At 48.3% G+C, this 15,771-nt stretch overlaps 12 non-coding genes across 12 annotated transcripts; all 12 read right to left on the bottom strand.

Moving 5' to 3' along the window:
* Positions 1 to 211: 211 nt before the first annotated feature.
* On the bottom strand, positions 212 to 402 carry LOC138773337 (U2 spliceosomal RNA). Its single transcript, XR_011360043.1, has one exon. It is a non-coding gene; the product is annotated as a U2 spliceosomal RNA (small nuclear RNA).
* Positions 403 to 1,337: 935 nt separating this feature from the next.
* Positions 1,338 to 1,527, bottom strand: LOC138773495 (U2 spliceosomal RNA). The gene has a single exon (XR_011360147.1). It is a non-coding gene; the product is annotated as a U2 spliceosomal RNA (small nuclear RNA).
* A 2,388-nt stretch (positions 1,528 to 3,915) lies between these two features.
* LOC138773336 (U2 spliceosomal RNA) lies at positions 3,916 to 4,106 on the bottom strand. The gene has a single exon (XR_011360042.1). It is a non-coding gene; the product is annotated as a U2 spliceosomal RNA (small nuclear RNA).
* Positions 4,107 to 5,033: 927 nt separating this feature from the next.
* On the bottom strand, positions 5,034 to 5,224 carry LOC138773335 (U2 spliceosomal RNA). The gene has a single exon (XR_011360041.1). It is a non-coding gene; the product is annotated as a U2 spliceosomal RNA (small nuclear RNA).
* Positions 5,225 to 6,166: 942 nt separating this feature from the next.
* On the bottom strand, positions 6,167 to 6,357 carry LOC138773334 (U2 spliceosomal RNA). The gene has a single exon (XR_011360040.1). It is a non-coding gene; the product is annotated as a U2 spliceosomal RNA (small nuclear RNA).
* Positions 6,358 to 7,304: 947 nt separating this feature from the next.
* LOC138773333 (U2 spliceosomal RNA) lies at positions 7,305 to 7,495 on the bottom strand. Its single transcript, XR_011360039.1, has one exon. It is a non-coding gene; the product is annotated as a U2 spliceosomal RNA (small nuclear RNA).
* A 934-nt stretch (positions 7,496 to 8,429) lies between these two features.
* Positions 8,430 to 8,620, bottom strand: LOC138773332 (U2 spliceosomal RNA). The gene has a single exon (XR_011360038.1). It is a non-coding gene; the product is annotated as a U2 spliceosomal RNA (small nuclear RNA).
* Positions 8,621 to 9,566: 946 nt separating this feature from the next.
* On the bottom strand, positions 9,567 to 9,757 carry LOC138773330 (U2 spliceosomal RNA). Its single transcript, XR_011360036.1, has one exon. It is a non-coding gene; the product is annotated as a U2 spliceosomal RNA (small nuclear RNA).
* Positions 9,758 to 10,708: 951 nt separating this feature from the next.
* LOC138773329 (U2 spliceosomal RNA) lies at positions 10,709 to 10,899 on the bottom strand. The gene has a single exon (XR_011360035.1). It is a non-coding gene; the product is annotated as a U2 spliceosomal RNA (small nuclear RNA).
* A 938-nt stretch (positions 10,900 to 11,837) lies between these two features.
* On the bottom strand, positions 11,838 to 12,027 carry LOC138773494 (U2 spliceosomal RNA). The gene has a single exon (XR_011360146.1). It is a non-coding gene; the product is annotated as a U2 spliceosomal RNA (small nuclear RNA).
* A 2,384-nt stretch (positions 12,028 to 14,411) lies between these two features.
* Positions 14,412 to 14,602, bottom strand: LOC138773328 (U2 spliceosomal RNA). Its single transcript, XR_011360034.1, has one exon. It is a non-coding gene; the product is annotated as a U2 spliceosomal RNA (small nuclear RNA).
* A 943-nt stretch (positions 14,603 to 15,545) lies between these two features.
* On the bottom strand, positions 15,546 to 15,736 carry LOC138773327 (U2 spliceosomal RNA). Its single transcript, XR_011360033.1, has one exon. It is a non-coding gene; the product is annotated as a U2 spliceosomal RNA (small nuclear RNA).
* Positions 15,737 to 15,771: the final 35 nt, after the last annotated feature.

Below are 15,771 nucleotides of genomic sequence, written 5' to 3'. Positions count from 1 at the left end.
AAGTCTGGCAGTTGGTTGCCATGGCAACAGAGGCCAGCAAGTCTTGGACAAACAAACTTTTCGTAGCCACACTCGGGGGCTAATTTTTCGGGGTCGGTCCACCTGCGCACAACACACTCGAGGGAGGGATGTTTCTTGCAACACAGTAGTTTCAGGTGCAGCCGGCTTGTTTCCTTCTTCATTCTTTTGCTCTGTTTTTTGCAAACTCATTAGGGGGTGCACTGAACCTGGAGGCACTGCAATACCAGGTCAATGCCTGGAGAGGACAGAGCAAGCTCTTTTTCCATCTCCCTGTTCTAAAAATCCATTTAATATATGGTCCCCAGATAGGGGACGTATCAGATATTAAACTGATAAGAACAGATACTACACTTGATCTTAGCCAAAAGGCCGAGAAGCGATGGCCACAACGGTTTCCCGAAAACTCCCCTTCTCGGACACCACGTCCTTCTTGTTAAGGCGAAGCCAGACATACATACATACCCTATTATGCGCTCCACCCTCTCAGATGGCGGACCGGACGTGCTTTCACACTGCATCTCCTATTGCCTAGCACTGCCTCTGTCTTCCTTTCTGCTCTCAAATCTGAATAGCTCCACCCCCCAATCACACTGCGTCTGCTTCCACCTGATGGATGGCAGACATACACGTCTCTGTCTCTGTCTCCGTCTCTGTCTGGCATACATGACATGCAGCTAGCTCTTTGGCTGGCTGTCTCTGTAGCTGGCTGGCTGTCTCTGTGGCTGGCTGCCTAGCTGGCTAGCTTATTATTAGTACCTACCTACCTACCTACCTACCTACCTATCTATCTATCTATCTATCTATCTATCTATCTATCTTATCTAATGTATCTAATCTATCTATCAAAGAACATGGAGGGTGAATTCTCCCAGCTGGAGCCGTAGGCAGGCAGCATCAGCAGGATACATCGGCCATCGGCCACCAGGAAATACAAAGGAAACGGTTTAATAAACGGCACCTACCTTTCCACCTACCTGCTCGGTCGCTTGACCGGCTGCAACTGAGCTGCTTGTTGTGCTGGCAGCTGTGTATAGCAGCAAAGCCTTGATGACATCACGTCCCGCGATGACATCACCAGCACTGGCCCGGCAGCCAAGTTGTAAACAAGTCTGGCAGTTGGTTGCCATGGCAACAGAGGCCAGCAAGTCTTGGACAAACAAACTTTTCGTAGCCACACTCGGGGGCTAATTTTTCGGGGTCGGTCCACCTGCGCACAACACACTCGAGGGAGGGATGTTTCTTGCAACACAGTAGTTTCAGGTGCAGCCGGCTTGTTTCCTTCTTCATTCTTTTGCTCTGTTTTTTGCAAACTCATTAGGGGGTGCACTGAACCTGGAGGCACTGCAATACCAGGTCAATGCCTGGAGAGGACAGAGCAAGCTCTTTTTCCATCTCCCTGTTCTAAAAATCCATTTAATATATGGTCCCCAGATAGGGGACGTATCAGATATTAAACTGATAAGAACAGATTTTTTTTTTTTTTTATTTTATTCAAAAACAAGTTATTTTACAAATAAAAGAATTTTAACTAATCAAATAAACATAACACAAATCAAGGTCTCATACCGCCTTTGAAAGCAAAAAAACACAATAAACGAATCATAACAAAGGATATTGAACTTGATGCTTCTAGTCTTCTAATAATACCTGGGGGGACTTTATAAGTTTCACAAAACCTTTTAGTATGATTTTCTACATGTGTCCTGACTGCCTCACTTAAATGGTTACAATAAGACTCTCTTTCTAGAGCTTCTACCTGAACCCAAAACTCTTTTGACACACATTCATAGTCTTTTCTTTCCTCCTCTGAAAAAGGTCTTTCAGACCATGACTTTTTATCTTTCCTCTCTCCCTCCCTGGGAGCCCTCTTAACTGAAGGACCCGGGCTGCCCTCCCGCCCTGGGACCACCTCCTTCGGGACAATCTCCTCCCTACTTACTTTCCCAGGTGCAGGCTCATCTTTTTCTTTTTCCCTATTTCTTTTCCTTTTCTTAGGACAAGAAACATATAAGTGGTCAACACTACCACATAAATGACATGCTTTAGGCTGTTTACATGTATCAGGCAAATGTCCCTCCTTTTGGCACTTCCCACACCAAAGAACTTCACAATTTTCTTTGACATGTCCATATTTCTTGCACTTTCTGCAAAAGTCCTCCATGCCTGCATAAAACAGGTCCCCGTTGATCCGACCAATCTTGAACCGACCCGGTGGGACACACAGACTCCCGTCTCCCAGGACTTTAAATTTCACGAGAAACTTCCACTTCATAGTCCATAGTCCATATTGATTTAGAACTTTCCCTTTTGGGGTAACATCTTCGCAAAATCTTGACAGAAAATCCGATATCTCCTCTTCTTCGATATACGGACTGTACATTCTCACAGTCACTATGCGTTCTCTCCTCGGGAAATGAGAAATAACGTCAATTCCATTAAGCAATACATTTTCCCTCACACATTCCAGCTTACCCATAAGAAAGCTGCAATCCTCCTCCGAGTTCAGCACTAGGTCGTAAACACCTCGTCTGGGAAACTCCAAAATAGCCAAGATCTGGTTCTTCTTAACTCCAAACAACTTGATAAGAAGTTCCTCCACGATAAAGGCCAGTCCCTTCTCTTTTTTCCCAGCATCGTGCAGGATAAACCGGACACCATTCCGTATACGGGCATAAGATGGCACTTCTCCGGTGGATGATCCATCCTGGTTTGTAGCCTCCATAGCTCTAGGTCCAAACCAACGACTCCTGAACAGGAAAAAGGACACGCAAGAACACCTCACCTGCTAACCGCAGATAGGTGAGATCGCTTCCCGTTGCCTGGGGACTAAGCCGCCTGCCAATAGCAGCATGGAGGTAAACCTCCAAGGCCGACAGGTCGGGTACCCCAGGCACCTTCTGACCAGATCTCCTGTAGAAACTACACTTGATCTTAGCCAAAAGGCCGAGAAGCGATGGCCACAACGGTTTCCCGAAAACTCCCCTTCTCGGACACCACGTCCTTCTTGTTAAGGCGAAGCCAGACATACATACATACCCTATTATGCGCTCCACCCTCTCAGATGGCGGACCGGACGTGCTTTCACACTGCATCTCCTATTGCCTAGCACTGCCTCTGTCTTCCTTTCTGCTCTCAAATCTGAATAGCTCCACCCCCCAATCACACTGCGTCTGCTTCCACCTGATGGATGGCAGACATACACGTCTCTGTCTCTGTCTCCGTCTCTGTCTGGCATACATGACATGCAGCTAGCTCTTTGGCTGGCTGTCTCTGTAGCTGGCTGGCTGTCTCTGTGGCTGGCTGCCTAGCTGGCTAGCTTATTATTAGTACCTACCTACCTACCTACCTACCTACCTATCTATCTATCTATCTATCTATCTATCTATCTATCTATCTTATCTAATGTATCTAATCTATCTATCAAAGAACATGGAGGGTGAATTCTCCCAGCTGGAGCCGTAGGCAGGCAGCATCAGCAGGATACATCGGCCATCGGCCACCAGGAAATACAAAGGAAACGGTTTAATAAACGGCACCTACCTTTCCACCTACCTGCTCGGTCGCTTGACCGGCTGCAACTGAGCTGCTTGTTGTGCTGGCAGCTGTGTATAGCAGCAAAGCCTTGATGACATCACGTCCCGCGATGACATCACCAGCACTGGCCCGGCAGCCAAGTTGTAAACAAGTCTGGCAGTTGGTTGCCATGGCAACAGAGGCCAGCAAGTCTTGGACAAACAAACTTTTCGTAGCCACACTCGGGGGCTAATTTTTCGGGGTCGGTCCACCTGCGCACAACACACTCGAGGGAGGGATGTTTCTTGCAACACAGTAGTTTCAGGTGCAGCCGGCTTGTTTCCTTCTTCATTCTTTTGCTCTGTTTTTTGCAAACTCATTAGGGGGTGCACTGAACCTGGAGGCACTGCAATACCAGGTCAATGCCTGGAGAGGACAGAGCAAGCTCTTTTTCCATCTCCCTGTTCTAAAAATCCATTTAATATATGGTCCCCAGATAGGGGACGTATCAGATATTAAACTGATAAGAACAGATACTACACTTGATCTTAGCCAAAAGGCCGAGAAGCGATGGCCACAACGGTTTCCCGAAAACTCCCCTTCTCGGACACCACGTCCTTCTTGTTAAGGCGAAGCCAGACATACATACATACCCTATTATGCGCTCCACCCTCTCAGATGGCGGACCGGACGTGCTTTCACACTGCATCTCCTATTGCCTAGCACTGCCTCTGTCTTCCTTTCTGCTCTCAAATCTGAATAGCTCCACCCCCCAATCACACTGCGTCTGCTTCCACCTGATGGATGGCAGACATACACGTCTCTGTCTCTGTCTCCGTCTCTGTCTGGCATACATGACATGCAGCTAGCTCTTTGGCTGGCTGTCTCTGTAGCTGGCTGGCTGTCTCTGTGGCTGGCTGCCTAGCTGGCTAGCTTATTATTAGTACCTACCTACCTACCTACCTACCTACCTATCTATCTATCTATCTATCTATCTATCTTATCTAATGTATCTAATCTATCTATCAAAGAACATGGAGGGTGAATTCTCCCAGCTGGAGCCGTAGGCAGGCAGCATCAGCAGGATACATCGGCCATCGGCCACCAGGAAATACAAAGGAAACGGTTTAATAAACGGCACCTACCTTTCCACCTACCTGCTCGGTCGCTTGACCGGCTGCAACTGAGCTGCTTGTTGTGCTGGCAGCTGTGTATAGCAGCAAAGCCTTGATGACATCACGTCCCGCGATGACATCACCAGCACTGGCCCGGCAGCCAAGTTGTAAACAAGTCTGGCAGTTGGTTGCCATGGCAACAGAGGCCAGCAAGTCTTGGACAAACAAACTTTTCGTAGCCACACTCGGGGGCTAATTTTTCGGGGTCGGTCCACCTGCGCACAACACACTCGAGGGAGGGATGTTTCTTGCAACACAGTAGTTTCAGGTGCAGCCGGCTTGTTTCCTTCTTCATTCTTTTGCTCTGTTTTTTGCAAACTCATTAGGGGGTGCACTGAACCTGGAGGCACTGCAATACCAGGTCAATGCCTGGAGAGGACAGAGCAAGCTCTTTTTCCATCTCCCTGTTCTAAAAATCCATTTAATATATGGTCCCCAGATAGGGGACGTATCAGATATTAAACTGATAAGAACAGATACTACACTTGATCTTAGCCAAAAGGCCGAGAAGCGATGGCCACAACGGTTTCCCGAAAACTCCCCTTCTCGGACACCACGTCCTTCTTGTTAAGGCGAAGCCAGACATACATACATACCCTATTATGCGCTCCACCCTCTCAGATGGCGGACCGGACGTGCTTTCACACTGCATCTCCTATTGCCTAGCACTGCCTCTGTCTTCCTTTCTGCTCTCAAATCTGAATAGCTCCACCCCCCAATCACACTGCGTCTGCTTCCACCTGATGGATGGCAGACATACACGTCTCTGTCTCTGTCTCCGTCTCTGTCTGGCATACATGACATGCAGCTAGCTCTTTGGCTGGCTGTCTCTGTAGCTGGCTGGCTGTCTCTGTGGCTGGCTGCCTAGCTGGCTAGCTTATTATTAGTACCTACCTACCTACCTACCTACCTACCTACCTATCTATCTATCTATCTATCTATCTATCTATCTATCTATCTTATCTAATGTATCTAATCTATCTATCAAAGAACATGGAGGGTGAATTCTCCCAGCTGGAGCCGTAGGCAGGCAGCATCAGCAGGATACATCGGCCATCGGCCACCAGGAAATACAAAGGAAACGGTTTAATAAACGGCACCTACCTTTCCACCTACCTGCTCGGTCGCTTGACCGGCTGCAACTGAGCTGCTTGTTGTGCTGGCAGCTGTGTATAGCAGCAAAGCCTTGATGACATCACGTCCCGCGATGACATCACCAGCACTGGCCCGGCAGCCAAGTTGTAAACAAGTCTGCAGTTGGTTGCCATGGCAACAGAGGCCAGCAAGTCTTGGACAAACAAACTTTTCGTAGCCACACTCGGGGGCTAATTTTTCGGGGTCGGTCCACCTGCGCACAACACACTCGAGGGAGGGATGTTTCTTGCAACACAGTAGTTTCAGGTGCAGCCGGCTTGTTTCCTTCTTCATTCTTTTGCTCTGTTTTTTGCAAACTCATTAGGGGGTGCACTGAACCTGGAGGCACTGCAATACCAGGTCAATGCCTGGAGAGGACAGAGCAAGCTCTTTTTCCATCTCCCTGTTCTAAAAATCCATTTAATATATGGTCCCCAGATAGGGGACGTATCAGATATTAAACTGATAAGAACAGATACTACACTTGATCTTAGCCAAAAGGCCGAGAAGCGATGGCCACAACGGTTTCCCGAAAACTCCCCTTCTCGGACACCACGTCCTTCTTGTTAAGGCGAAGCCAGACATACATACATACCCTATTATGCGCTCCACCCTCTCAGATGGCGGACCGGACGTGCTTTCACACTGCATCTCCTATTGCCTAGCACTGCCTCTGTCTTCCTTTCTGCTCTCAAATCTGAATAGCTCCACCCCCCAATCACACTGCGTCTGCTTCCACCTGATGGATGGCAGACATACACGTCTCTGTCTCTGTCTCCGTCTCTGTCTGGCATACATGACATGCAGCTAGCTCTTTGGCTGGCTGTCTCTGTAGCTGGCTGGCTGTCTCTGTGGCTGGCTGCCTAGCTGGCTAGCTTATTATTAGTACCTACCTACCTACCTACCTACCTACCTATCTATCTATCTATCTATCTATCTATCTATCTATCTATCTATCTATCTTATCTAATGTATCTAATCTATCTATCAAAGAACATGGAGGGTGAATTCTCCCAGCTGGAGCCGTAGGCAGGCAGCATCAGCAGGATACATCGGCCATCGGCCACCAGGAAATACAAAGGAAACGGTTTAATAAACGGCACCTACCTTTCCACCTACCTGCTCGGTCGCTTGACCGGCTGCAACTGAGCTGCTTGTTGTGCTGGCAGCTGTGTATAGCAGCAAAGCCTTGATGACATCACGTCCCGCGATGACATCACCAGCACTGGCCCGGCAGCCAAGTTGTAAACAAGTCTGGCAGTTGGTTGCCATGGCAACAGAGGCCAGCAAGTCTTGGACAAACAAACTTTTCGTAGCCACACTCGGGGGCTAATTTTTCGGGGTCGGTCCACCTGCGCACAACACACTCGAGGGAGGGATGTTTCTTGCAACACAGTAGTTTCAGGTGCAGCCGGCTTGTTTCCTTCTTCATTCTTTTGCTCTGTTTTTTGCAAACTCATTAGGGGGTGCACTGAACCTGGAGGCACTGCAATACCAGGTCAATGCCTGGAGAGGACAGAGCAAGCTCTTTTTCCATCTCCCTGTTCTAAAAATCCATTTAATATATGGTCCCCAGATAGGGGACGTATCAGATATTAAACTGATAAGAACAGATACTACACTTGATCTTAGCCAAAAGGCCGAGAAGCGATGGCCACAACGGTTTCCCGAAAACTCCCCTTCTCGGACACCACGTCCTTCTTGTTAAGGCGAAGCCAGACATACATACATACCCTATTATGCGCTCCACCCTCTCAGATGGCGGACCGGACGTGCTTTCACACTGCATCTCCTATTGCCTAGCACTGCCTCTGTCTTCCTTTCTGCTCTCAAATCTGAATAGCTCCACCCCCCAATCACACTGCGTCTGCTTCCACCTGATGGATGGCAGACATACACGTCTCTGTCTCTGTCTCCGTCTCTGTCTGGCATACATGACATGCAGCTAGCTCTTTGGCTGGCTGTCTCTGTAGCTGGCTGGCTGTCTCTGTGGCTGGCTGCCTAGCTGGCTAGCTTATTATTAGTACCTACCTACCTACCTACCTACCTATCTATCTATCTATCTATCTATCTATCTATCTATCTATCTTATCTAATGTATCTAATCTATCTATCAAAGAACATGGAGGGTGAATTCTCCCAGCTGGAGCCGTAGGCAGGCAGCATCAGCAGGATACATCGGCCATCGGCCACCAGGAAATACAAAGGAAACGGTTTAATAAACGGCACCTACCTTTCCACCTACCTGCTCGGTCGCTTGACCGGCTGCAACTGAGCTGCTTGTTGTGCTGGCAGCTGTGTATAGCAGCAAAGCCTTGATGACATCACGTCCCGCGATGACATCACCAGCACTGGCCCGGCAGCCAAGTTGTAAACAAGTCTGGCAGTTGGTTGCCATGGCAACAGAGGCCAGCAAGTCTTGGACAAACAAACTTTTCGTAGCCACACTCGGGGCTAATTTTTCGGGGTCGGTCCACCTGCGCACAACACACTCGAGGGAGGGATGTTTCTTGCAACACAGTAGTTTCAGGTGCAGCCGGCTTGTTTCCTTCTTCATTCTTTTGCTCTGTTTTTTGCAAACTCATTAGGGGGTGCACTGAACCTGGAGGCACTGCAATACCAGGTCAATGCCTGGAGAGGACAGAGCAAGCTCTTTTTCCATCTCCCTGTTCTAAAAATCCATTTAATATATGGTCCCCAGATAGGGGACGTATCAGATATTAAACTGATAAGAACAGATACTACACTTGATCTTAGCCAAAAGGCCGAGAAGCGATGGCCACAACGGTTTCCCGAAAACTCCCCTTCTCGGACACCACGTCCTTCTTGTTAAGGCGAAGCCAGACATACATACATACCCTATTATGCGCTCCACCCTCTCAGATGGCGGACCGGACGTGCTTTCACACTGCATCTCCTATTGCCTAGCACTGCCTCTGTCTTCCTTTCTGCTCTCAAATCTGAATAGCTCCACCCCCCAATCACACTGCGTCTGCTTCCACCTGATGGATGGCAGACATACACGTCTCTGTCTCTGTCTCCGTCTCTGTCTGGCATACATGACATGCAGCTAGCTCTTTGGCTGGCTGTCTCTGTAGCTGGCTGGCTGTCTCTGTGGCTGGCTGCCTAGCTGGCTAGCTTATTATTAGTACCTACCTACCTACCTACCTACCTACCTATCTATCTATCTATCTATCTATCTATCTATCTATCTATCTATCTATCTTATCTAATGTATCTAATCTATCTATCAAAGAACATGGAGGGTGAATTCTCCCAGCTGGAGCCGTAGGCAGGCAGCATCAGCAGGATACATCGGCCATCGGCCACCAGGAAATACAAAGGAAACGGTTTAATAAACGGCACCTACCTTTCCACCTACCTGCTCGGTCGCTTGACCGGCTGCAACTGAGCTGCTTGTTGTGCTGGCAGCTGTGTATAGCAGCAAAGCCTTGATGACATCACGTCCCGCGATGACATCACCAGCACTGGCCCGGCAGCCAAGTTGTAAACAAGTCTGGCAGTTGGTTGCCATGGCAACAGAGGCCAGCAAGTCTTGGACAAACAAACTTTTCGTAGCCACACTCGGGGCTAATTTTTCGGGGTCGGTCCACCTGCGCACAACACACTCGAGGGAGGGATGTTTCTTGCAACACAGTAGTTTCAGGTGCAGCCGGCTTGTTTCCTTCTTCATTCTTTTGCTCTGTTTTTTGCAAACTCATTAGGGGGTGCACTGAACCTGGAGGCACTGCAATACCAGGTCAATGCCTGGAGAGGACAGAGCAAGCTCTTTTTCCATCTCCCTGTTCTAAAAATCCATTTAATATATGGTCCCCAGATAGGGGACGTATCAGATATTAAACTGATAAGAACAGATACTACACTTGATCTTAGCCAAAAGGCCGAGAAGCGATGGCCACAACGGTTTCCCGAAAACTCCCCTTCTCGGACACCACGTCCTTCTTGTTAAGGCGAAGCCAGACATACATACATACCCTATTATGCGCTCCACCCTCTCAGATGGCGGACCGGACGTGCTTTCACACTGCATCTCCTATTGCCTAGCACTGCCTCTGTCTTCCTTTCTGCTCTCAAATCTGAATAGCTCCACCCCCCAATCACACTGCGTCTGCTTCCACCTGATGGATGGCAGACATACACGTCTCTGTCTCTGTCTCCGTCTCTGTCTGGCATACATGACATGCAGCTAGCTCTTTGGCTGGCTGTCTCTGTAGCTGGCTGGCTGTCTCTGTGGCTGGCTGCCTAGCTGGCTAGCTTATTATTAGTACCTACCTACCTACCTACCTACCTACCTACCTATCTATCTATCTATCTATCTATCTATCTATCTATCTATCTATCTATCTTATCTAATGTATCTAATCTATCTATCAAAGAACATGGAGGGTGAATTCTCCCAGCTGGAGCCGTAGGCAGGCAGCATCAGCAGGATACATCGGCCATCGGCCACCAGGAAATACAAAGGAAACGGTTTAATAAACGGCACCTACCTTTCCACCTACCTGCTCGGTCGCTTGACCGGCTGCAACTGAGCTGCTTGTTGTGCTGGCAGCTGTGTATAGCAGCAAAGCCTTGATGACATCACGTCCCGCGATGACATCACCAGCACTGGCCCGGCAGCCAAGTTGTAAACAAGTCTGGCAGTTGGTTGCCATGGCAACAGAGGCCAGCAAGTCTTGGACAAACAAACTTTTCGTAGCCACACTCGGGGGCTAATTTTTCGGGGTCGGTCCACCTGCGCACAACACACTCGAGGGAGGGATGTTTCTTGCAACACAGTAGTTTCAGGTGCAGCCGGCTTGTTTCCTTCTTCATTCTTTTGCTCTGTTTTTTGCAAACTCATTAGGGGGTGCACTGAACCTGGAGGCACTGCAATACCAGGTCAATGCCTGGAGAGGACAGAGCAAGCTCTTTTTCCATCTCCCTGTTCTAAAAATCCATTTAATATATGGTCCCCAGATAGGGGACGTATCAGATATTAAACTGATAAGAACAGATACTACACTTGATCTTAGCCAAAAGGCCGAGAAGCGATGGCCACAACGGTTTCCCGAAAACTCCCCTTCTCGGACACCACGTCCTTCTTGTTAAGGCGAAGCCAGACATACATACATACCCTATTATGCGCTCCACCCTCTCAGATGGCGGACCGGACGTGCTTTCACACTGCATCTCCTATTGCCTAGCACTGCCTCTGTCTTCCTTTCTGCTCTCAAATCTGAATAGCTCCACCCCCCAATCACACTGCGTCTGCTTCCACCTGATGGATGGCAGACATACACGTCTCTGTCTCTGTCTCCGTCTCTGTCTGGCATACATGACATGCAGCTAGCTCTTTGGCTGGCTGTCTCTGTAGCTGGCTGGCTGTCTCTGTGGCTGGCTGCCTAGCTGGCTAGCTTATTATTAGTACCTACCTACCTACCTACCTACCTACCTATCTATCTATCTATCTATCTATCTATCTATCTATCTATCTTATCTAATGTATCTAATCTATCTATCAAAGAACATGGAGGGTGAATTCTCCCAGCTGGAGCCGTAGGCAGGCAGCATCAGCAGGATACATCGGCCATCGGCCACCAGGAAATACAAAGGAAACGGTTTAATAAACGGCACCTACCTTTCCACCTACCTGCTCGGTCGCTTGACCGGCTGCAACTGAGCTGCTTGTTGTGCTGGCAGCTGTGTATAGCAGCAAAGCCTTGATGACATCACGTCCCGCGATGACATCACCAGCACTGGCCCGGCAGCCAAGTTGTAAACAAGTCTGGCAGTTGGTTGCCATGGCAACAGAGGCCAGCAAGTCTTGGACAAACAAACTTTTCGTAGCCACACTCGGGGCTAATTTTTCGGGGTCGGTCCACCTGCGCACAACACACTCGAGGGAGGGATGTTTCTTGCAACACAGTAGTTTCAGGTGCAGCCGGCTTGTTTCCTTCTTCATTCTTTTGCTCTGTTTTTTGCAAACTCATTAGGGGGTGCACTGAACCTGGAGGCACTGCAATACCAGGTCAATGCCTGGAGAGGACAGAGCAAGCTCTTTTTCCATCTCCCTGTTCTAAAAATCCATTTAATATATGGTCCCCAGATAGGGGACGTATCAGATATTAAACTGATAAGAACAGATTTTTTTTTTTTTTTATTTTATTCAAAAACAAGTTATTTTACAAATAAAAGAATTTTAACTAATCAAATAAACATAACACAAATCAAGGTCTCATACCGCCTTTGAAAGCAAAAAAACACAATAAACGAATCATAACAAAGGATATTGAACTTGATGCTTCTAGTCTTCTAATAATACCTGGGGGGACTTTATAAGTTTCACAAAACCTTTTAGTATGATTTTCTACATGTGTCCTGACTGCCTCACTTAAATGGTTACAATAAGACTCTCTTTCTAGAGCTTCTACCTGAACCCAAAACTCTTTTGACACACATTCATAGTCTTTTCTTTCCTCCTCTGAAAAAGGTCTTTCAGACCATGACTTTTTATCTTTCCTCTCTCCCTCCCTGGGAGCCCTCTTAACTGAAGGACCCGGGCTGCCCTCCCGCCCTGGGACCACCTCCTTCGGGACAATCTCCTCCCTACTTACTTTCCCAGGTGCAGGCTCATCTTTTTCTTTTTCCCTATTTCTTTTCCTTTTCTTAGGACAAGAAACATATAAGTGGTCAACACTACCACATAAATGACATGCTTTAGGCTGTTTACATGTATCAGGCAAATGTCCCTCCTTTTGGCACTTCCCACACCAAAGAACTTCACAATTTTCTTTGACATGTCCATATTTCTTGCACTTTCTGCAAAAGTCCTCCATGCCTGCATAAAACAGGTCCCCGTTGATCCGACCAATCTTGAACCGACCCGGTGGGACACACAGACTCCCGTCTCCCAGGACTTTAAATTTCACGAGAAACTTCCACTTCATAGTCCATAGTCCATATTGATTTAGAACTTTCCCTTTTGGGGTAACATCTTCGCAAAATCTTGACAGAAAATCCGATATCTCCTCTTCTTCGATATACGGACTGTACATTCTCACAGTCACTATGCGTTCTCTCCTCGGGAAATGAGAAATAACGTCAATTCCATTAAGCAATACATTTTCCCTCACACATTCCAGCTTACCCATAAGAAAGCTGCAATCCTCCTCCGAGTTCAGCACTAGGTCGTAAACACCTCGTCTGGGAAACTCCAAAATAGCCAAGATCTGGTTCTTCTTAACTCCAAACAACTTGATAAGAAGTTCCTCCACGATAAAGGCCAGTCCCTTCTCTTTTTTCCCAGCATCGTGCAGGATAAACCGGACACCATTCCGTATACGGGCATAAGATGGCACTTCTCCGGTGGATGATCCATCCTGGTTTGTAGCCTCCATAGCTCTAGGTCCAAACCAACGACTCCTGAACAGGAAAAAGGACACGCAAGAACACCTCACCTGCTAACCGCAGATAGGTGAGATCGCTTCCCGTTGCCTGGGGACTAAGCCGCCTGCCAATAGCAGCATGGAGGTAAACCTCCAAGGCCGACAGGTCGGGTACCCCAGGCACCTTCTGACCAGATCTCCTGTAGAAACTACACTTGATCTTAGCCAAAAGGCCGAGAAGCGATGGCCACAACGGTTTCCCGAAAACTCCCCTTCTCGGACACCACGTCCTTCTTGTTAAGGCGAAGCCAGACATACATACATACCCTATTATGCGCTCCACCCTCTCAGATGGCGGACCGGACGTGCTTTCACACTGCATCTCCTATTGCCTAGCACTGCCTCTGTCTTCCTTTCTGCTCTCAAATCTGAATAGCTCCACCCCCCAATCACACTGCGTCTGCTTCCACCTGATGGATGGCAGACATACACGTCTCTGTCTCTGTCTCCGTCTCTGTCTGGCATACATGACATGCAGCTAGCTCTTTGGCTGGCTGTCTCTGTAGCTGGCTGGCTGTCTCTGTGGCTGGCTGCCTAGCTGGCTAGCTTATTATTAGTACCTACCTACCTACCTACCTACCTACCTACCTATCTATCTATCTATCTATCTATCTATCTATCTTATCTAATGTATCTAATCTATCTATCAAAGAACATGGAGGGTGAATTCTCCCAGCTGGAGCCGTAGGCAGGCAGCATCAGCAGGATACATCGGCCATCGGCCACCAGGAAATACAAAGGAAACGGTTTAATAAACGGCACCTACCTTTCCACCTACCTGCTCGGTCGCTTGACCGGCTGCAACTGAGCTGCTTGTTGTGCTGGCAGCTGTGTATAGCAGCAAAGCCTTGATGACATCACGTCCCGCGATGACATCACCAGCACTGGCCCGGCAGCCAAGTTGTAAACAAGTCTGGCAGTTGGTTGCCATGGCAACAGAGGCCAGCAAGTCTTGGACAAACAAACTTTTCGTAGCCACACTCGGGGGCTAATTTTTCGGGGTCGGTCCACCTGCGCACAACACACTCGAGGGAGGGATGTTTCTTGCAACACAGTAGTTTCAGGTGCAGCCGGCTTGTTTCCTTCTTCATTCTTTTGCTCTGTTTTTTGCAAACTCATTAGGGGGTGCACTGAACCTGGAGGCACTGCAATACCAGGTCAATGCCTGGAGAGGACAGAGCAAGCTCTTTTTCCATCTCCCTGTTCTAAAAATCCATTTAATATATGGTCCCCAGATAGGGGACGTATCAGATATTAAACTGATAAGAACAGATACTACACTTGATCTTAGCCAAAAGGCCGAGAAGCGATGGCCACAACGGTTTCCCGAAAACTCCCCTTCTCGGACACCACGTCCTTCTTGTTAAGGCGAAGCCAGACATACATACATACCCTATTATGCGCTCCACCCTCTCAGATGGCGGACCGGACGTGCTTTCACACTGCATCTCCTATTGCCTAGCACTGCCTCTGTCTTCCTTTCTGCTCTCAAATCTGAATAGCTCCACCCCCCAATCACACTGCGTCTGCTTCCACCTGATGGATGGCAGACATACACGTCTCTGTCTCTGTCTCCGTCTCTGTCTGGCATACATGACATGCAGCTAGCTCTTTGGCTGGCTGTCTCTGTAGCTGGCTGGCTGTCTCTGTGGCTGGCTGCCTAGCTGGCTAGCTTATTATTAGTACCTACCTACCTACCTACCTACCTACCTACCTATCTATCTATCTATCTATCTATCTATCTATCTATCTATCTTATCTAATGTATCTAATCTATCTATCAAAGAACATGGAGGGTGAATTCTCCCAGCTGGAGCCGTAGGCAGGCAGCATCAGCAGGATACATCGGCCATCGGCCACCAGGAAATACAAAGGAAACGGTTTAATAAACGGCACCTACCTTTCCACCTACCTGCTCGGTCGCTTGACCGGCTGCAACTGAGCTGCTTGTTGTGCTGGCAGCTGTGTATAGCAGCAAAGCCTTGATGACATCACGTCCCGCGATGACATCACCAGCACTGGCCCGGCAGCCAAGTTGTAAACAAGTCTGGCAGTTGGTTGCCATGGCAACAGAGGCCAGCAAGTCTTGGACAAACAAACTTTTCGTAGCCACACTCGGGGGCTAATTTTTCGGGGTCGGTCCACCTGCGCACAACACACTCGAGGGAGGGATGTTTCTTGCAACACAGTAGTTTCAGGTGCAGCCGGCTTGTTTCCTTCTTCATTCTTTTGCTCTGTTTTTTGCAAACTCATTAGGGGGTGCACTGAACCTGGAGGCACTGCAATACCAGGTCAATGCCTGGAGAGGACAGAGCAAGCTCTTTTTCCATCTCCCTGTTCTAAAAATCCATTTAATATATGGTCCCCAGATAGGGGACGTATCAGATATTAAACTGATAAGAACAGATACTACACTTGATCTTAGCCAAAAGGCCGAGAAGCGATGGCCACAACGGTTTCCCGAAAACTCCCCTTCTCGG

The sequence above is a fragment of the Dendropsophus ebraccatus genome, chromosome 14 (genome assembly GCF_027789765.1).
Source record: "Dendropsophus ebraccatus isolate aDenEbr1 chromosome 14, aDenEbr1.pat, whole genome shotgun sequence".
NCBI lineage: Eukaryota > Metazoa > Chordata > Amphibia > Anura > Hylidae > Dendropsophus > Dendropsophus ebraccatus.
Note: the sequence above shows the minus strand (reverse complement) of the source record. Positions and strands in the feature narration are given on the sequence as shown.